This window comes from Epinephelus lanceolatus, chromosome 14 (genome assembly GCF_041903045.1).
Source record: "Epinephelus lanceolatus isolate andai-2023 chromosome 14, ASM4190304v1, whole genome shotgun sequence".
NCBI classification, from domain to species: domain Eukaryota; kingdom Metazoa; phylum Chordata; class Actinopteri; order Perciformes; family Serranidae; genus Epinephelus; species Epinephelus lanceolatus.
The window spans coordinates 18,524,362-18,546,754 of NC_135747.1; the positions used below are offsets into that span (position 1 = coordinate 18,524,362).

Below are 22,393 nucleotides of genomic sequence, written 5' to 3' on the forward strand. Positions count from 1 at the left end.
CTCACCCCCTGTCTCTATCTCTCCCCCTGTCTCTCCATCCTGCATATGCTTTTAGGTGCTGCTGCAAAGATGCTGCGTCACTGTGCTGATTTCATATAGACTCAATTGTAATTTCACTGTGGGGGGGGGGGGGGAGATGCATCTCTCCTTTGTCTCACCTGCTGCTCCGTCCATCTCTGTCACCTTGTCATTCCATGCTGGGGAATATGTGTTTTTATGCATAATTTTTTTGTATGTCACCATCAATCATCCAAGACTCCAAGCATATGCTTTTTTTTTTAATCTTACATCGGTTAAGTCATTTTTGTTGAGTGTATATGTGTGAAAACAACAGGCTTTATTAGAGGTGTGTGTGTGTGTGTGTGTGTGTGTGTGTGTACATGTCTAGACACTCCCAGACAGTTTCACTTTCACGTGGCTCAGGTGCAGAGTGAAAAGAAAAGCTTTATTATCCCCGCTAATTGAGACACAGTAGATTCACTCTGTTTGTCCAAATTAATTTCTGATGTCGAGTCTGGTCACCTCTCGGCCAATTGGAAGTGACAAATTAAAAGGGTGAAGTACAAATCACCCAGCACCCCATCCAGAAGAAGATGGACTCACCAACTTAAGATCTTTTGCCTTTTGATCCCTTGGTTAAAGCAGCACAATCAGGCTGGGTTGGTGACATTGCCATTGCCATTCTGCTGATCCATCTGTGGCGTCCTGCTGTTGAGCATTGGATTAGAGCCCTGCGCGGGACTGTTTTCTTCATCCCGCTCCTGCCCGCTCCCGCTGAATTTCTGACCATTACCGCCCACAACCGCAACGTGTGTGTTACACTCCCGCCCGCTCCCGCAATGTGTATGTCCACTCCCGCCCGCTCCTGCAAAACTCTGAGAATTTATGCCCGCACAATAATAGAGATACATTGATTTCGTGTCTTCTCCCATCCCGCAGGAGAAAACACGTCATTTTATAGGCTATTAATAAAGAGATTCTTGGGGTTGTTTGTTTCGTTTCCCTGGCCTGCATGTCTTTTGACGCACTGGCCAGGAATAGCGTTCCTATTTCCATACCTGTCAAGTTTTGGATTTGAAAATAAGGGAAATTTTCCAGCGAACCATCCCTCACCCATAATAAAATAAAAAAATAAAATAAAAATCAACCAGCCACCCTCCTCCTCTGATAAGTTGAGAACAGTCCCTAAAGTGCGGTGAGGTTTGTGGACCATTACCTGACACAAAGAGAAATGTGAACGGCTCGTTTCTCCTGTGACACATCACATACCTGTGTGCCGCCACAGCTCGGCTGTCCAGGTACTACTGGGCAGTCATGACACCAACGAAAGAGAAAATTACTGGACCTGGAGTCGGACTTCTCTGTCGCCAGTAAGCCGTTATCTTGTGCTGCAGAGCACTATGAGCCTCCGCGGTATTCCTGTCTGTGACCCCTGTTCAACTCACAACCACCAGGATTCGCCTTTCCTTTCTGCTGCTGGTTGAAATGTGATAATAGGGGCGCCCCAGCGCCCACTCAACTAACTTGACGTGGAAATGAGCACCCAGGCTACTGCAGGTGGCAGTTGTCGAGAGGCTAGTGACAGACTTCAGTTTGGAGAGGCAGAGGAATGTTTGTTTGTTTTTTTTAATTATATTATGATACGGGAGATTTACGGGAAAATACTAATACGGGAGGACGGCAGGAAAGAGGGGTAAAATATGGTAGTTTCCCGGCCAAAATGGGAGACTTGACAGCTATGCCTATTTCATTGTTTTCATTTAGTTTTTAATGAAATAAAGGCTGTTTCATATTCTTTTCTCCTCCTCTGTATTTTATTTATTTTTCTACCTTTATATAATCACGCAGTGATTGAGGTTAAGGACTCTTTTCTAAGAGAGACCTGAATAAGAAACATTAATGAGATAAAGATAAAGCCTATGCTCAATAACACCGGCATCATCACGCCTCTTTATGTAATCAACAAATAGCAATGAGAGTAGGCTGTGAGTGGCTCAAATAACACTAATAAATAACATAAATGAAACAAATGAATCGCTTGGCCATAATATTGCTGTGGAGGAAGAGACTGTTGCTGACCGACTGTGGTCCCAATCCCGTGCGTCTCTCTTCCAAGATGCCCCCACAGACACTAAAGGCCCGCTCTGAAGGCGCACTGGATGCGGGGATACTGAAGATGAAACGCGCCAGCTTTGGGAGCGCTGGGAAGTAGCGGGCTCAGTGCGCCTTCAGACCTTGTTTGAGTTTCTTTTCCACATCATTTGTTAACTCCATCCTGTCGCTATAGGCTACATCCCGATACCGCAGTGGTTTTTTTAGCTGCCCGTTCCTGCCCGCAGCAAAGTTCAAAACGGCCGCTCCCGCAAGATTTGGGTTGGGTCCCACGGGTCCCACGGGACCCGGCGGGACCCGGCGGGACCCAATCCCAATGCAGCCCTCTACACTGGATAATCAATCGGTATATATATTCCAACAAGTCACCTAATGAACAGTCCAGCTGCAAAAACAGAAAATCTAACACATAATTGAATGTGTGGGACGCCCTGCTGTAGCAAACTCAAACATCAGTGGTGAAACTTTTGGTATGAAGGCTTTTGTTCCAAGTTGTTGGATGAGTGGTTCTCGAAAAAGCGGCAAGCAGCAATTGGCCCATCCTGAACAGGCAAGTTTTGAATGGGCACTGCATTAGTAATGAACAGCATGGAGAAATAAACAAGAATTCATGACATTACTCTCTATGATCAATTATTATGATGTGAAACTGCTCTGCTGCTGTGTGACCCAGGTACCACTATTGCGGTGGTGTTCTGAGGCATTGGTTTCTGTAATATGATTCAGCAAAAAACAAAAATTGCAATATAATTACAGTATTTAATATGCAATTTGTACAGCAATTACCTTGAATTGAACCTTGAACTTGAATTTACCTTCACTTAAAGTATTGTGTCATCAGGACACAAGTTATGGGTCATCTGTCCATCATCATCCCCTTAGCTACTCAATCTGCATGGCTGTGTTCTTATTACTGATGAAACTAGCTAGCATCTGTAAATAAAGTTAAATAAATAAAATGATAAATAATTAATTAAAAAAACTTGACCACTGAGGAGTTTCTTTCGAGGAGGTAGGGGAGATAAAAGGCCTAACAAAGGTTTTATAACATACAAATGCTTGGTTTAAATTATCCCCCCCACCTGCACACACACATACACACACACACCCATAGGTACTGGCTGCTGCACAACAACATTGTCGATATAAAAACAGTCTTCTCTGCAAGAAATGTGAAGAAGCTCTGCTCTAAACAGTTTCATCATCACTGTCAACACATCAGTGAGACTTAAATTATATTTAATTTACTTTTTAGACGGTACGAACTGACTGCAGGTGACAGTATTCACTGCCAGTTTTTCATACACCTGTCTCGTAAATATCCTCAACTCTACATTAGATATTGATCATTCAGCTTCTTTATGTACTTTACTCTAGCTCCCTCCCTTTTGAACACACACACACACACACACACACACACACGCACACACACACACACATTCGGTATGGCCTAGCAGGGTGCTGTTTGTCAGTTTCCGCCAACAACCTGTACATTCAAACACAGTTAAAGTAACTGATGTGGAAACATGTAAGCCTTCCCTAAGTCCCTCTCTCCCCCGCTGTCTTCATGATGGAAAACATAAGTGGCATTTCCCAGCAGGTCTGTTTGACCTTCTCTTGTTTGTTTAGCCTCTCTTCTCTCCTTTTTTCCTTACCTCTCCATCACACAGGTGGCTGAACCAAAAAGGCAGGTGGTCCTGACCTGGGGACATCTCACTTAGTTTACATCCTAGCTATTTGTCCAGTTCTTGTATCAGCTATTAGACCCATTACAAATTACAACCCACTGCAGATAGAGAGGATATATGTCATTTGTACATTTCATATACTTTGCAGTACTTTTTATGAAAATCAAGGATCATCTACGCAAAAATAATCACTCACTAAATGTAAAACATCAGCCTTGTAAGCCCAGATTAGACCAAAGATTTATGACAAGACAAAACTGTCTTTAAACAGGGAAAAGTTGCGATGGTGTAAACTGTCCTGGTGGTGGTGGTGTAATGGTGTGGGGGATATTTTCTTGGCACACTTTGGTCCCCTTAGTACCAACTGAGCATGGTTTAAACACCACAGCCTACCTGAGTATTGTTGCTGACCGTGTCCATCCCTTTATGACCACAGTGTACCATCTTCTGATGGCTACTTCCAGCAGGATAACACACCATGTCACAAAGCTCAAACTGGTTTCTTGAACATGACAATGAGTTCACTGTACTCCAATGGCCTCCACAGTCACCAGATCTCAATCCAATAGAGCACCTTTGGGATGTGGTGGAACAGGAGATTCACATCATGGATGTGCAGCTGACAAATCTGCAGCAACTGTGTGATGCTATCATGTCAATATGGACCAAAATCTGTAAAGAATGTTTCCAGCACCTTGTTGAATCTATGGCACAAAGGAATAAGGCAGTTCTAAAGGCAAAAGGGGTCCAACCTGGTACTAGCAGCCTGTACATAATAAAGTGGCTGGTGGGTGTATTTCAACAGCCAATCAGCTTTCAGCAAAGTCAGCTGATCATGTCAGTTTTGGACAGAGGGATGAGAGGATCACCATATCAATTTGTTTGAGGAGCAGTCATGTCTGTATGACAAAAGCCTTAAAATTTACTCAAACAAGAACAGGATTATTTTAACAAACACTGAGTGCTGTTCTTTAAATTATTGTATTTTTTTAATTCAGTCCATCTCAAGCTCAGATTTTTTAGTTTCATCTCTAAATGCAGCTGTAGTTAGTATCCCACTATCACCGTCCTCATTCATATTTTAAGATGCTACACATGATATACAGCTACTAAAAAGCCAGAAGTTAAAACAGAAGTACAAATTTGTTGCTATGGAGTGGTGATATATTGTTTCATCTAGTCACATCGATGTAAACTGGCAGGCCTCAGAACATTGCAGAGCAGTGCATTGCAAGTAGTTGCAAGTTTTAACTTGTCTTGTTGAGACTCGTTGATCTGAACTGGGGTTTATATTATCCTAAGGTCCTGGACATACATTTTTGCAGAGACACTTTTCCCAGCGTGCTTGAAATAAAAACCCTTCATCTTGTTTTTAGTGTTTTATTGAACTTAATTTATTCCTGAGTGCAGGCAAAACAGCCGTAATATGACATGTGTTATTGATTATGTTATTTGTGTCATGAAAGTGTCAGCGCATGTGTTATATTATTCAACAGGGCCGCATTAAAAATGTAGGCAGTATAAGGGTGAGAAATGCTATCAACAAGCTCTGAATTATTAAAATATAAACACAAATCATGAGCACTAGTTCACTCAATATATCATTTCGAACCTTTGATGATATTCTTTTAAAGTTCCTATGAGGACTTAAAGCATATCTTGTAAGACTAGTGACTTTACATTAGGGCTGTACCTAGAAATATGTCAGTTGAATCAGATCTAGCTTTTCAATGGGAATATTTGACGACTAATTCCTTGTTTCCATAGAGTTAAGCGGGACTTTCAGGGTAACACTCATATCACTTAATGTAATAAACAAGCTAACTGCGCTAACAGCGGATCGGAAATGTAAAACAACATTTACTGCCAACACTAAATATCAAACAAAATCCAGGGACTCTATCAAATCAAGTTGCTGTGAGCTGTAAATACACCACTTCTAAGCAAAAGGCAGAGGATAACGTTATTTCGGAGCCTTGCGGTGCAAAGCTTCCCGTCCACCGGGCAGCTGACTCCGTGAACGCAGCCACTTGTACTAAAGAGTAGCGTGAAAGTGATGAGCATTCACGTACAGAGCATGGCACACTGACTGGCAAATTACTTGAGGCAATCTCAGTTGACTGACGGGCCTCTGACTGATGATTCAAATCTCCGACTTTGAGGGGGCACCCCTACTTTACATTCTTTTTAATAGCATCAGAATAATAATATTCCTACAATAATAATAACCTTTTTGTGCATGAGGTCCTTATTATGATTCATGTGACTTCTTCTATTGTCTCTGTGGTTGTGATAGTGTTAATTTTTAATGGTATTTCTGATTTACAGTCACATTACTAAAGCGAAAGAGAGTGAGACAGTCATAATAAGCGTATGTTGTTCAGTGCCATTTACTGTAGACTGTAGAGAGAGAGGGAGTGTTAGTAACGTTCATGTTGTCAGCCACTGCAGCAGTGATGTAATGGCCCAGACTCCCCCCTCCCCGACTCCTCAGGCTAGACTTTCATTTTCTTTCCTTCTCTCTCTTCTTGACCACCTCTCCTCTGCATCTGTTTTCATCTCTTTGTCTCTGGTTTCATTTTCATCTCACTCAGCTACCCAACTGCCTCCCAGTGTCCTTTGCTCTCTTTGTTGTCATACATACTAACAAGAATGGTTATGAAATAAACATACATAAAAATGTGTTTTTTTTCCTGCATACAATATTTGCAGATGTGTATCTTTGTCTCCATCAGAACTGAGCTTTATAGATAAGACTGTATTAAAAACAATAGTAATGGGTGCAACAGGTTTTTTTCACAGGGAGTAACAGTTTATACCTGAAAGCCATAGAAAAGCCTTTTTCAATCCTAAAATCCCAAAAGAGCTCAGTTCTTGTAGACTAAGGCTTACATCCTGTGATCTAAAAACATTATGTCTTTTCACCCCTGATCAGATTTGTTAAGGAACAAAGTACATACTTATTTTTGAGACTCCCTTGAAACTTGATGTTTCACTAGGGGGTGGTGCCTTACGCCTCGTGTCACACACACACATGCAGTGTTGTTTGCTAGATGGGCTTTCTCGTCGGCTCACACTGGGTCGTCTTCTCACTTTTTGGATAAGCTGGCAAAACTGTAACCTAAATAGCTGTTTAGTAACCTATGCTCTATCTCAAATCTGATACTTCCATTAATACACTAACATGCAGCATTCTGTATACACTGTGTTGTTACTTGTCTAGTGTGCAAAATTTTACAGGGTAGTGTTGTCTCAAAAATAAAATCGCTGTTGGGCACTTCGTGAAAGTAATGGTCACAAGATTCCACAACTTTTCTACTTGTGCTCATTGGACGAACAACTGTCACTCGTCAAAATATGTTTGCTATATCTGCTTGTTTGCCCCCTTGTCTTCTTCTGTATTTAGGCCTACTTGTTCATTGTATTTAAATGAACGTGCATTTTGGCACATTATAAATGTCTGAGGCTGATGCTAATGCGTTAATAATAGCTGCTGCATTTTGCGAATATTCACAACTTATCAAACATCTGACCATAAATCTGGTACTAAAATCTTCTTCGGTGAAGACGACCTTTTAATATGCAGAAACACCAAACGTAACTACGCCCCTAGACCGTATAGTTTATGCCACAACACATGTAACATCAGTGCATGATTATAAAATGTGTGGCTTTTAGCTAGCTGCAAAGCTAATGTTAGCATTTGTGTTATTGTTTGTGGTACCAAATTATTACAGAATTAACCCAATAACCTGATGGCTTATATCTGAGAATAGTGTAGTAGCAGCGAAAAATACATGTGTATTTGTACAATGCTTCACTGTTCACTTAGTCCACCAACATTCTACAAATTTGAAATGTGTTTGTTGTCCTGTCCCTTCAGCTACAGAGGCACCATTGAAGGTTAGAAGTGTCCAACCCTCCACACTCAACTTTTTGACTGTTATGATTGCACTGCATTTTGCCATACTTCTCAGCGTAAACACACCTATACACTCAAAATAGCAAGAATAAGTACAGAAGTTTCCGATTTTAGACAAAGCACTAATTTTTGCCTTCACAATAAAGTTAAACCTACAGGAAACCTAATTGTAACTTCAAACAGAAAGAATTACTAGTGTCATTATTATTATTATTTTATCATCCATGTACGAAAATCCACTTAAATTTTACGTATTTGTCCTGCTCGCATGGCTGCAAAAGGGACTAGACTTCCCTGCAGCTGATTTTTACCTGACTGACAAAAAATTGACCATCATAACATTACACTGGAAAACATGTACAACTAAGTAGTGTGAAAATATAGAGACATTTAGATAAACTAAATGGAGGGTCCGTATTCTGATATCAATGTAGTGTCCTTCATCAATAGATGCACAAACAGCCTACAAGGCTATAGACTATTAATTTCTATGTACACAGCTGTGATACCAAATACAAAAATTATAGGAAAACACAAACTGTATATTCTGTATGCTGTCATACTTGTATGTATATTTTAGTCTAGATTGCCTAAATTTCCAAGCTTTAGAAATAAAACTCTTTTTGATCCATAGAGGTTTTATTTTGTAAAACTTTCCTGGAGCCAAGAAGCAATTTAAAATACTGTGACGTCATCACAATGTGAAGTCTATGAGCCAGGCAGGAACTCTAATACTCTAATAATACTGCGCATATTCAGCGGATTGCATACCATGCAAGTAAACCAACCAAAACATTTTAGCTAAAAAATGTTTAGCCTGCGGGTTAGCAACTCCATCGGAATGAATAGGTGCCATCTTCAGATCTGGTATCGAGGTATTATCATAAATCTAAATTGTTCCCTTACCCTGTTTAGTGGACAGACATGAGAGTGGTATCTTTCATGTTTAACAAGGTTTTATAAAAATTGAATGATCTACATTTGAACACTTTTCTACAAGAAAATGTTTGAATTTAGAGACACTGGCCAACAACAGAAATTCTGTTCTTGGTGTGAGTTGGACACACTACAGTTAAACTGTCTCTCATAATAGGTCTTTTCATTCACACTTCACTGACAGTAGTTACTAGAACTTGGAGAGGAGGAATAATAATAGAGCCTTTTATAACCGTCACTTCCTCTATTATATTTGTACTCCACTTGTGCTTTTTTAAGACCGGGTCATGAACAATAGCTCAGATTACAATGTGAGAATATATGGATTGAATATTGGGCTCTGAATTGCAGACAGTTAGGTCTCATTGTTGGACTGCATTGTCCAAGTTTGATGGACTGACGTAATGAAACTTAAGTTGAATAGCACTGTATTGAGCCAGAGTGGAATTTGCCTTAGCGTACAGAGACTCAGCAGTTCATACTGACAGTGCGCACAGCGAACTCATGCCCTGCTCAAATTGTGTAACAGTTCTTTTATTCACTTCATTAGTTACACAAGATTTCAGCCAGAAACAAGAAAGTGTACTTGAGGAGTGTACTCTGTCACCCCTCAACACACTTCAGCCAAAAATGCCAACTGGTGTAAATGAGATGGCAAATGGTTTTGAAACTCAGATTCTACTGTACCCAATGCAGTTAAAACACAAAAGTACAAGTACACAAAAGTAAGGAACAATCTCCTCTCTTAAAACTATTGTATTTGTATCTTGCACATAAAACTTACCGAAGACAGTGTCTTGCTTGCACAGATGTTGCGATGATGTACATTAAAACCCAGAGACAATGTCTGGCTGCTTTGTTTCGTTTTCCTTAATAATTGAAGCTTAAAGTTCGAACTGTGCGTACATTCACACACACACTCACGGACACACACACACACACACACACACACACTCTCATACATTTCCGGTAGATCGCAGCACTCAGTTATTCTGAGGGAGAGCAGGTTAATGAGGACAGGGCTGATAAATGAGAGGCTAATAGAGAAGAATAATCACTTTGCCCAGCTTAAACTCTGGGAGAAATTCTATTGAATAGCACAGATTTTTCATTTTAGGTATCAATTACATTTTGGTATTGCTTTTTGCAGGCTGTCACACGGACATGGTAAGGAAAAGCTTTAAATGAATGGGCGGATTACTGTCTTATTGAACTAGAAGTTCCATGCATGCAGTAATTACTTGGGGGAAAATCTCATCTCCTTGCTCTGAGGTGACTCAGGTTTTTTTGTTTTGCTTTCTGTTGTTAGTTTCTTTTCATCTTTAGAAGCACTGCATGTATCTTTTCCAAAAATGTGGGTGATGTCATCTGCCCTTAAAAACAGCATGGTTTAAACCCCTTGTCCATACATCCATCCATCCATACATTTTGTGAGCAACAAGTCCTCCAAATTAAACAACTAAATATGTTTTTTTCATCCATCCATCCATCCATTTTCTAACAGCTTATCCTCTTGAGGGTCGCAGGGGCGGTTGGAGCCTATCCCAGCTGACATTGGGCGAGAGGCGGGGTACACCCTGGACAGGTCACCAGACTATCACAGGGCTGACATGTAGAGACAGACAACCATTCACACTCACATTCACACCTACGGACAATTTAGAGTCACTAATTAACCTGCATGTCTTTGGACTGTGGGAGGAAGCTGGAGTACCTGGAGAAAACCCACGCTGACATGGGGAGAACATCTCCATACAAACTCCATGTTTGTTTATGCCAAATGCAAAAACGTATGTTGTTTTATGGGAACGTGCTGAAACAGCTCATGCCACCGTTCTTCTTGGAAGGACAGCCTTGAGAAGAGAGTTTTATTGCAGCATCATACAGGCATGAGGTGAAGGCCTTAGCTTGCAGAGCACACACTCATTAAAAATTTAAGCTTTACATAACCATATGATTCAGAACCAAACCTTCCGGGAAACCATTTTACAGCATTATGGTATAATCCAAAGCTTGAAACTTTTTCTTTTGAAAGGCCTCGAGGAATCAGCACATTTATTTTAACTCCTTGCACTGGTCCACTCACATTGCAAATACATGAGCTCCTTGCATTTTCTAAGCAGGAAAGAGCTCGGTCACCTGAAACACACAAATATGCACACACGCATACACACACATCACCCCCTGCAGACTGCATTAAATATGGGCTGACAGGTGGCTGCTGGATGTGCAGTCCCAGGAGACAGAACAAAGCACTTTCGTCTCTTCTGAGTGTGTGTGTGTCTGTGTGTGTGGGGTGGGGTGGGATGGGGGTGGGGGGTTATGTGTTATGTATGTGTGTTCGAGGTACAGGGTTGCATAAGAAATGAGCAGAAAGGACCTTCACACCTGGGGAAGAGAGCATAGCTTGCATAGTTTGAAAGATGTATCCAGATTTCTCTCATGCACTTTCTTTCTTTCTAGTAAGTGTGTGTGTGTGTGTGTGTGTATTCTTATAGAGAGGTGAGTTTCCAGTGTCCCTCGTAGGACCTTATTTCAAAATATGTGAGGTAGTCAATGGCAGGAGACAAATATTTTTTTGGTCCTGTTTGAATTGTGCCAATAAAGTACACAAATGATGTCTGTTAATTAAGAAGATAACTTTGCAAGTCATGAAAATTGCAGCTGGTCGTAGGTTTGTCATAATACCATTTTGTTCTGTGTAAAACCACTCAGTGAACTACATCTCTCGTCTCGCATTGTAGACATCTATGTGCCACTCAGTTGATGTAACGCATCATAGCTGCGGGGTCAGTATAGCTAGAAAAGCATGCTGGCTTTCTTACTTACTCCTGGTATTTTTGGCATACTGCATTTGACATACTATGTATTAGAATATACTTAATCTTTTTATCAGCTGGGAAGCTAAAGAGGAAACAAAAGCTGTTGCTTGTGTGAGTACATCCCAGTGTGAAACACACAGGCATCCTAGCTTCAGCGAGACCCACGGTGGTCCACAGGAAGTAGAGGGACTTCACCTCTTTGTAGATACAGCACATCTATCAGTATGAAGGTTAGCTCTGTGATCACTCACAGCAGAATGGATGCAGCCTCTTTCTAACATGCTGGTACATCAGGAACATGGTGGTATGATGGTAGCAAGCTGTCCTACCACTGCAGTATCTGTAGTTGAAAGTTAGAGGAAAAGTTGGTCAGTGGACTTGTAGTGAAGATGTTTAATAAAGCTACCCTGGAGAGGGAAAGTGACGGCGTTGGTAGTTTGGGGAAGAGAAATAACTGTAATTCTCCATTTTCATTTCCCGCTGTCAGTTTTTCTTTTAAAAAATTATAATAACTGGCTGCATTTCAAGCAATGCCACTGTTAATTGCATTTGAGCCGGCTTTTATTGACTCTGCTCATTTCTCTTTGGTTACACACGGTGTGTTTTGCAGTAATAGAGTTCACAACCCCTGTATTGTAAATAATTATGCTGATATTCATATGCAGTCACTTTACAAATGTGGTCAGTGGAGGTATGAATGAAAATGGCTTCATTTCGGAAGCAGTCACAGCTCCACACTTCTGGGAGGTAAAATTGGTAACAGTAAAATTAGACAACAATCAGACATTTGTCACTTATGAGCAAGACAATTGTTTGTTTTCAATATAAAAAGATAAAAGAAAAAAATAATACTAAGATACCAATATACTTAGAATCTTGCTCAGCAGAGATTGTAGAGTGATACACAGTTCTTCACAGACGAACAGAAATGACCATCTGAACAAGGTATATTATTACCAAACAGAGGGCTTGGTGGGGACGGAGCACCTGCCGCAGCAAGCAAACATCTGCGGTCATTTTGACTTGACCAGCAGACATCGCTACAAGCCGACTGGCTGTTGAAACAGGTGACGTGCTTTACGCTCTACAACCAGCCGCTGAGGGTTTGACCAGTGTATTAGCAGGTGACACCATCAGCAGACTTGAGTCAAGCTCAGACCGGCCAGTTTGCACCGCTGCAACTTTTCTTTGCAATGTTCTAAAATGGTTTAGTCTTGTTGCAAATCTTTGGTCTGAACTGGGCTTAAATTATTGATTGAATTATCAGTTTACAAAAATATCTTTATATGTTGTGTAAACACTGCCATGGTGTAGTGTGGTTTTAAACAAATTGTTTGGCCTGTTTTGTGGACTGATAAATAAATCTGGTGGCACAGTGGTGCAGTGGTTAGCTTTGTCACCTCACAGCAAGAGGGTTCCTGGTCCAAACCTGGGGTGGGGGAGCCCCTCTGTGTGGAGTTTACATGTTCTCCCAGTGTCAGCGTGGGTTTTCTCCAGGTGCTCCAGCTTCCTCCCACAGTCCAAAGACATGCAGGTTAATTGGTGACTCTAAATTGCCCGTAGGTGTGAATGTGAGTGTGAATGGTTGTGAATGGTCTGTCTCTATGTGTCAGCCCTGTGATAGTCTGGTGACCTGTCCAGGGTGTACCCTGCCTCTCACCCAGTGTAAGTTGGGAAAGTCTCCAGCCCTTCCGTGACCCCTAACAGGATAAGTGGTTACGGAAAATGAATGAATGAACAAATGAATAAATCTGGGTATTACTATATGATATGATAGTGCACAACAAGGTGTTCTGATGATTGTCTTGGACCATGTCTCTCATTCTCAATTTTCAAGTTTCACAGTTATTTATGCTGTAACTTAAAAGAAAGATCTAAATGTATGGAATTATAATTAAACCTTAATGCAGTTCCTCATATTTTCAAATCTATTTTCAGTCAACTGAACACTGACTGACTTCCTGGTCAGCTGGATTTCTGTGTAATGATTAAGGAAACGGAAATAATAGCAGAGTTGGTCTATTTTTTAGTTGATGGTTGACCACCTTGAAACTCCATGTAGGCTCCTTGCAGCTACAGATGAACTCAAGCTGATTGGTGCGAAAGTGAAAAGGACAACCCTGGTGGTATAAACACACAGTGTAATTTAGACCCACAGTGCTTTTCACAGACTGTAATGATATCGTTGACAAATTGTGGCAACAGTGTGGCTGTCAGAGTCTGGCCACGGCTCCAGAGCTTCACTGGACTTTCCTCTGGTTTCTGTCTGCCTCCTGCTGCTGTGTCACCACAGTTCAAACTTGTATCTTCTAAAGTCATCCACCAAAGGTTTTTCTTACTCTTTCTTTTTTCTTTTTCTGTTAATTATGAGTCATTTCGCTTCAAGGCACTTCATTTGCATTTTTATTGGAAACTCTTGACCATACATAATTGAAGTTACATGGGTTGATCATGTAGGGCAGTGTGGTACATCTCACAATGAGCTTTAACACTCTTTATGCAGATTTGTTCGCAATTTTCAGGCTATACAGTCTCCACTTGTGATTCATTTTTACAACTTTTTCCTGCCACATGTTTATAGTCCTATTAAAATGACGGACTGTATTATTCCATTAAGCAACTTTTCATTCTCAAAAAGATATAAAAGGGAATTTTTTAAAAAAAGGACAACAGTGAATGCATATAGTACACCGTAAAGTATCATAATAAGGTGCCGAGATGTGCCTTCTGCCCAAGGTGTGCTGTCTTCTGGTGTAAAGTGTTGTGTGGGAATCAAACTGCATATTTACACAGAGAACATACAGGCCTGTTTAAGGTCCTTGTCTGATGTATGACTCACTTGTGACCCTCGGCTGTTGTCGAATGGAGGCAGAGAACAAAAATGTGTCTTGTGCATCTGTAAACATTGTTGGTTTCTAAGCTCTGAGGCTTTGGCTTTCTTAGCCACAAGCTGACATTGATTTCAATACAGCCACTCTGGTCTTTCTATTCTATGTGAAGTACAACAACAGAGTGGACTGAGTTAAGATGGTCCTTGATACTAGAAAAAAGTATGCAAGAGAAAAAATACTGATGAGTGGCATGTGCTGTCTTTAAAGTATAGCTGGGTGCTTAATTGGATTGTACTTTCAATCACGATTTTGGCTTCTCTCAACTTTCCCTCAATTTTGTGCTGCATGACGAGTCCTCCAAAGTTGCTCCCCTTTTTATTTTGTAAATCAAGTGCACCCCTTCCCAGCAGACGTGCTCAGCCCCTCCCTCCAAACAGTGTTGCAAACTTGGTGACTTTCTAGCAAGATTTAACAACTTTCAGACCCTCTTAGCAACTTTATTTCTAAAAAGGGACTATCAGGGTAAAGGCAAGAAATATATTCAAATATATTATATTGTATTTCATTCCAGTGCATGCTGTGCAGAAGAATCATAGTCCACGGCTCCTCTTCTGAGTCTCCCCCCTTTTACCTCTTGCACAGCAGCACTGCCACTGAGCATCCTTCATGACTGAGCCCTCATTGAGAATTGTGTGTTATTGATTTTACGCTCCCAATTTCGACAGGCAGACAAGAGAACCGGCACGGTTAGGTTGGTTCCCAAAGTCACACAATAGGACAAACTAACTACTTGATCGAGAGGCAGCAGAAGACCAGAGACTCTTGTGTTCTGTGAGGTAAAATTAGTGTTTCTGTCAATGGAGTTTGGTGGCTTTAAGGAGAGCATAACATAATGGCATCAGTTTCCCATTGTAAAGGGCTGTCTGACAGCAAGGTGATACATATATATATATATATATATATATATATATATATATATATATATAATTTATTATTTTACATATAATTTATTTTGTTGTAATATATTTTTAATTTATTTCACTTTTTTTATTTATTCAGTCAAAAAAATAAATACTGAATAAAAAAGTGAAATAAATAAATAAATAAATATTATAAATAGAAATTCAGTTATCAGTTCAATTGTATTTAAAGTTAAAAGAGATCCAGTGTTAAAAAGAAACGCCAGAGTTAATGTTCAATAAATGCATGATGTTCTCGAAGTAATATTTTGTTACATTTATGTGCCCAGTTTAAAAAAAATAAAAAAGTAAAAAATAAACTAAAGAAAATAAATGACATGACGCTGTACCTGCTGTGGGATGAGGACAAAAAGTAATCTGCAGATATGTTAGTGTATGTGCCATGTGCATAAATTAGAGCCATTTTTAAAGAAGCAAATATTAAAAATATGCCAGAATAAGCCAAATACAAAAGAAAAGATACAAAACAGCAACAACAAACACAATTGTGATCTTAACAGCTGATGTCCAATACTAAATGAAGTTATAGTGATTTGAAGTTAATTTGAAGTTATGTCCGCTGTACAGCAGATACAAATCTGCTGCACTAGCTCAGTAGCAGACCTTGGAATCGCCTCTCACATCTCTGGATTCAAATAGATTTACAGATGGAATGAATGAAATGAAACAAAATGGCAGTTCAGTCTGATAATCAGGCTACTTTTTTAATCATACATTTCAGCAACCCAGGTGTGCAAGCACCTTTTTATTGCTTCTCTCCTTCAGAACTCCCACTCCCCCTTTTACTCAGTGGGATATTAAAATATGAGCCGCTTTTTGTTATACGGCAAAGAAGTCCAAGGCTTGTGGTGATGCTGACTCACTCAGCTTTGTTTCTTTGGAAATGCAGCAACTCTCATCAGCTCTCACACTCTCTGCTAATAAAGATGAATTGTATATTAAATCTAACATTGTTATTAAGGCACTGACTGCACTTCTTCAGCAGGAATTGACAAAGATGAAGGTACACTGGTTTGTCATGGTTGTGGTGGTGAGTCGCCTTGGTCATATTGAGTATCCTTTAGGAATGCCTTTATTTAGGAAGCAGATACTGGCAAATTTAATGATAAAGGCACAGGACCTTAGGTAGGATACAGACAGTAGTTGGACTATGGGGTGACACAGTTGGAGAGCAGGACATTGTACAAGAAACTCTACAGAGAGAGTTTGTTAAAATAAAACTGGTCTTCAGAATAAGTTCAAAGGGTGTGAGAAGTGCGAGAAAGATGCAACTCTAGAGGTGTTTGTAGGCAGATACTGTGTTTTTATTTTATACAGTGCCATGCTAGCTGATTCCAGTCTTTATACAAAACTAAGCTCCAGCCTCATATCTAACAGACAGATATGAGGGTTTTATCGATCTTCTCAACTCTCTACAAGAAAACGAAAAGGTGTTTTTCAGAAATGTCGACTCATTCCTTCAGTTAAGTTGTTAAGATGTGTATTTTTTGTTATGCAAGACAAAAACAAAAACTAACATTATTGAATTTGTAGCTTTAACCAATTATTTTATATTGACTGTGGCCTAGTCCAGTGGTTCTCAACTGGTGGGTCATGGTCCAAAAGTGTGTTGCAGGTCCATTCTGAATAGACCGCAAGTCACTCACAAACATGTCAAGTTTGTAAAAAAACACTCTGTTTTGAAGTACAGTGAATTTCTGGGGCATAGCTTTTATTTTGAAGTGCCATTTCCTGCTGTAGAGTAACTGACTAATGGACAGCTACTTGACAGAGACGGCAAAGTAGCTCGATGACATGGCCAAACGCATGTGTGATGCTGAAGTGTTTGGACCTTGAACTAATGACTAAGGAGAAATCTGGACTGTGTGTGGACCAGTTGGGAACCACTGGCCTAGTCCAAGGTATTTTTGAAAATGTAGCTCTTTGCATTTTGGCCTGCGTATTAGGTTCCTAAAAATTAACTTTTTGTAAACCTCCGTCCTAGGTGAAGAGTCTTAGAAACTCCTTTTTCAGGGCTGCCATGTAGACAGTGTAAACAGAGATTTTGGCTTGTTATGGCAGAGTGTGTGTGGTATCTGTTTTGTGAGGCATCACAAATAAAGCAGCATGTCATGCAGTGGTGGACATGACCAAAATAGTGCTGGCTCTAACCTGCTAACAGGGCGTTTTACAAGTTTACACATAAATGTTACTCTTCCACTATATTTATGAACAGAAGTGTCAGAATGCGCTATGGTGGTTAACCGGTCCAGCCTTCCAGTAAAAGCTTTGTTTCAAGCAAAGAGGTTAAAAAGAGAAGTCATAGCACCATATCATGTCTTACCAGTGACATGTGTCAAGAGGCTCAACGGCTGGCGCCCTCTCATAGAATATGGGGATGATTCATTCGTTTCACTAAGGCATCTGTAATCAGCCTTGGGTCGGAATATTTTGTCCGCGAAACAGCAATATAGGTGAGAATTACAGTTACTGAAAAAGTCTGTAATAAAAGACCATAAACAAATGCTTTCTATATGCAAACTTTCTATTGTATTGGCTGCCATCCAAATGAGTGTACCCAAAAGGTCTGTCGGGCCAAGCACACCCAAGGAGGCTCAATAGAGCGCAACCAAAGAGCACCTTAGCAGATACAGTCCTTTTATTTCCAGCACTGTCTGCTGTAACCCTCAAACATCGAAGCTCCAGTTACTGTACATTGCGCATGTGTCATACCTGATAGCTCCCATGGGGTCAAAGAGCATGTCCCCACCTTCATTAAACAGCCTTGGTTTCAGTCTTCTGATTGACCAACACCTTCCTCCTTTTCTGGTTTGCCTTCCTTTAGGATTAGGGTTAAATGGCCACCTGTGGGTTTGGCATGCTCTTGAGAATGAAGGAGGGAAAAACCCTGTTTACAAAAATTACCAGTGTCTTTGTGGAGCAGACCTGTTTGTCACTACAGAATTAATGAAAACATTGATCACTAACATCAGACAAGACAAGCTGTAGTTTGGCCATTACAATACAGGCTCGACAGTCATTCATGCATTAGCTGATTGGCTTGGACACAACAGGACAACAGCGGTAATCACAAGATGAGTCTGAGTAGTTTAGGCTAGAGACAATTATTCAAATCAAAATCACAAGGAAAATGAGATTGCATCATCTAGCATAAGTAAAAAGAAAAAGAAAGTATTTTCGGACACTACTCAGGGAAACTTATAAACAATAGTCCAGTGTCCATCTGTCTGAGAGTTTCTATACAAATCCTATATACAAATTGAAATGTTTAGATGCCTGAAGCTAATTTGCTTAAGAGCACTTGCTTGGTATTTGTCATCTTATTATTTTACATATTGGCAAGCGAGCGACACCTCATCTCCTAGGCACTCAAATTATATCAAGTTAAGTATAATGTTCTAATCTACTTGGAGCCATCAGTGCTGCTTGAGGAAAAATATTCTTTTGAATGCTGAACAGAGCTGTGCAGATCCAGCCCCTCAGAAAGTTTTAACATTAGTAGTAAAATGGAGCAACTGTTCGTAGCCTCCAGGTATTCACTCATTTTGTGCCTGCAGGTGCTCCTAATAGTAACCCTCATATGAGTTTAGAGGTCGTATAATACTCACTTTCAAACACTCAAATGTCGTTTTGTTTGAAATAATGAAATATGGATCCTGTGGCCAAAAGTAGGTTATCGGTGGCTGTGATTAGAAACATATAGAGAGCCACAGTATGTATCTAAATGACAACAACCATGTGGCTGATTAGCTATTTGCGTTAACAAGCAGATCAACAGGTGTATCTAATAAAGTAGCCAGTGATAAAGTAGCTGATATCTCCAACATGCTGCAACTCACAATAAAACAATCTAGATTGCTAAACAGCAGTACAAGTAAGAGGACAAATATGTATTTTTGAGTTTAGGGTGAACTGTCCCTTTAAGTTATCTCCATGGTAATTTAAGCTGTGGGAGTTTGTGGTGTCGTAGGTTTGTAGATATTGTTAAAGCATAATGTACATTTTTAGTGGTGTTGTTCTATGGTGTTTGGTAATTTGTTTGTTCCCATCCTTTTGATTAATTATTAACAATGGCATCACTATGCATCCATCTGGGTTGAGTACACAAACAACAAATGGTTTTAACAAACTGTACAAACAGTACTTTATATGCAAATTATCTGTGCAGCAGATGATTGGATATCATGGCCTTTTATACTAAATTGCCATTTTAATGAGTACACCCAGTTTTAACTACTACAACAGTCCTGCACTAGATCCTTTGGCCCCTTCCCTACTTCCTATCGCCCTACTAACTGCACTTGGACCAAACCCATCTTTTAACTCAGCCTTCATTGTGATCTGAACTACACAACCGCAAACTGCTTCTGTGGTACTTCATACTACAATAGTTGTTCCTAGGATCAAGTTTTGATGTGGTTATATACAGAAAAACTCACCATGTGAAAACAATACCAACTCTGCTGTCATGACTCATAATAATCTTGTCTGCTTTTTCCTAATTTTCAGGTGTGACTAGGAGGCTGTCCCTCTTGGATTTTGGTATTCCTCTGACAAACTTGACATCAAACCTGTGAGATTTGGAGAGAGGACAGATTTTTTGCATCCAGCGTGACTCATCCTCCAGTCCCAGTCCGCCTAACCAGGTAACCAAGGATACCTGCCATATGTGTTGCCAAATGTGATGACTACATTATAGCTAATTCTGTTATTAAATTCTGCTCCTAGTATAATTCATACCAAATGATCCAGTTGATAACAACAGTACAAGCTGTTAAGAAGAAAGAATAAAAGAATTCAAAAATGTATAAAAACACTTCCACATATAAGAGTCTCATGCATGGACGAGTGGTGCAGATGAGAAGCGCGTGTGTTTAAACTCTGCTCAGTAGAGTTCAAAAACATGCACCTACCCAGGTTCTAGGGAAGTGCATGTGATTGGGAAGTACTGACCATATGAGTGGATAAATGAGACTTATGCTGAGTCTCAAATCGCATACTTCTGTACTTACACTTACTATTTTGAGTGCGTAAGTGCGTTCACACTGAGAAGTAGGGAAAAATGCAGTGCACTATGAGTACCCGGATGGTGCACTCAAAACAGTCAAAAAGTTGAGTGTGGAACTATGGACACTTCTTGCCTCAATGGCCGCCATCTTGGCTATGTAGCGGAAGGGGAGGGACCACTTTTCAAACTGGAAATAGCAGCTGAGGACTGTGTGACCGTGAACGTTGCTGCATTGTACAAATACACGTATTTTTTGCACTAAGCACCACTATACTGTTGTCGGATATAAGCCAGCAGTATGTTTGTTGTGTTAATTTAGCAGTCTGTAACAATTTGGTACCACGAACTAGGCTTGTGCCAGTTTGAAAATTTTCCAACTGGTTTGATTTAAAGCCAAATATCTAACCGAACCGATATATCGAATTATATACCTAAATTTACCACTGGGGGTCGCATTGGAGCTATTTTTCCCAATAAAAGCCCATTATAGGTGTAATGCGCTTCCAGTCCACTAGGTGGCGATAATGCCATATTAACTGCCAATACACACAAGGTTACACAAGAAGAAGAAGGAGAAGCAGAAGGACACTTCTCTCACAGCAGCAGCAGACAGCTGAGCGGAGCTGCGGAGTCCGCAGTCCGCGGAGCCTCTGAGACAAACTAAACAAAACTCTTGTAGGCTCCTCCACTTCATTTAAAAACATACGTAAACCTTATTAAGTTGTCATAATGCATGTTTCAATGCAAGATAAGTTGAATATAGTCCCTTGACACACCGCTGATGTGAAAAGCCCCCCCCCCACCCCCACCAGGTTTGCTCCTGAACCGGACCGAACCAGTTAAACCGGAAATCGGCACAAGCCTACTCCGAACGATAACGCGAATGCCAATGCTAGTTTGCTAACAAGCTAATTTGCGGCAGTCATTTCCAGTGAGTGCACAACAGCCGTGTTTGGTTTGAGACAACACTACCCTGTCGAAATTTGCGCACAACGCCAATGAGTACATAGTGCACACAGTATACTACATAGAAGTATACTAACGGAAGTATGTAATTTGTGACACACTAATAGATTATCGTGCACAAGTATCGTGAGAGTTTGTAAATGGATGTTTTGATATAGTTATACTCCAGTTCACGAAGAATTTTATCTGTTTTTGGTTTCATTGTTCACCATGCATCCAGGCATGCAAGAAATATAGACTGTAAAAATAATGGACATAGCTACTGTGAGTTTGGCATTTCATCCATTGCCATATTGTTTTTCTGAAGCCAGAAGTGATCATATTTGGGAAAGAGACTGGCACTGTGAAGGAGCGAGGGGTGGAACTGACTGAGAAGCTGAGAATACTATCGGCCGACAGCCTGTTGCTCAAAGCGGTCCGCCCTTAGATATGCGTAACTGGTTACAGGTGAAATTTATAAAAATCCGTTCACTGTAGAGTTGTCAGGAATATTGAATTGAGCTCTAGAGACCAAACCATTTTTTGTACCAGGTTCCTAAGATGTTTATTTCTGCTGTAAAGTTGGGCATTTAAACATGGGAGTCTTTGGGCATTGACTTGCTTCTGGAGCTAGCCTCAAGTGGCCATTCCATGAACTGCAGTTTAGGGCACGTCTGTGTTGGCTTCATTTTTCAGGTCCGGAGGTAGCCATTTTGCGAGAAACACCAACGTTTTTATCACAAATTCAATCCAGCACAGGGTGAATAAATGATGTGCAAGTGATCATTTTGTGAGTGACGTATTCCTTTAAACTTACAGGCCAGCTAATGGAGAGATGACCCTTACATAGAGTTTTATCCACCTGATGTGTATCGATACAGTATATATACTGCAAACAATGCCTGTACTAATGTAACTGTACAGCCTAAACCTCTGAGGGCTGGTAAACTGCATGGACAGGAAGGACATGAATATAGTTCTGTGCAGGCTCCTGGTTTCACCACAGGGCTATCAAAATCATTGCTGGTGTATGATATTGAGAAATAAAGCAAAATTGTGCCCTGGGATTGTTGTGGCGGCTCGCCATGTACAAACACATTAAGCTGAATCCTCATATGGCATTACTGTAAGCCTGTTCAGAGCCACGCT

At 40.4% G+C, this 22,393-nt stretch overlaps 1 protein-coding gene across 9 annotated transcripts in view; it reads left to right on the forward strand.

The window, feature by feature from the left end:
* map2 (microtubule-associated protein 2) overlaps positions 1 to 22,393 on the forward strand; it is a 136,941-nt gene that overhangs the window by 38,248 nt on the left and 76,300 nt on the right. For all 9 annotated transcript variants that reach the window (XM_078174420.1, XM_078174422.1, XM_078174423.1 and 6 more), the window contains one exon: positions 19,801 to 19,937. The gene's annotated coding sequence lies outside the window, so the exon portion shown is untranslated. The remainder of the gene's footprint in view (positions 1 to 19,800; positions 19,938 to 22,393) is intronic.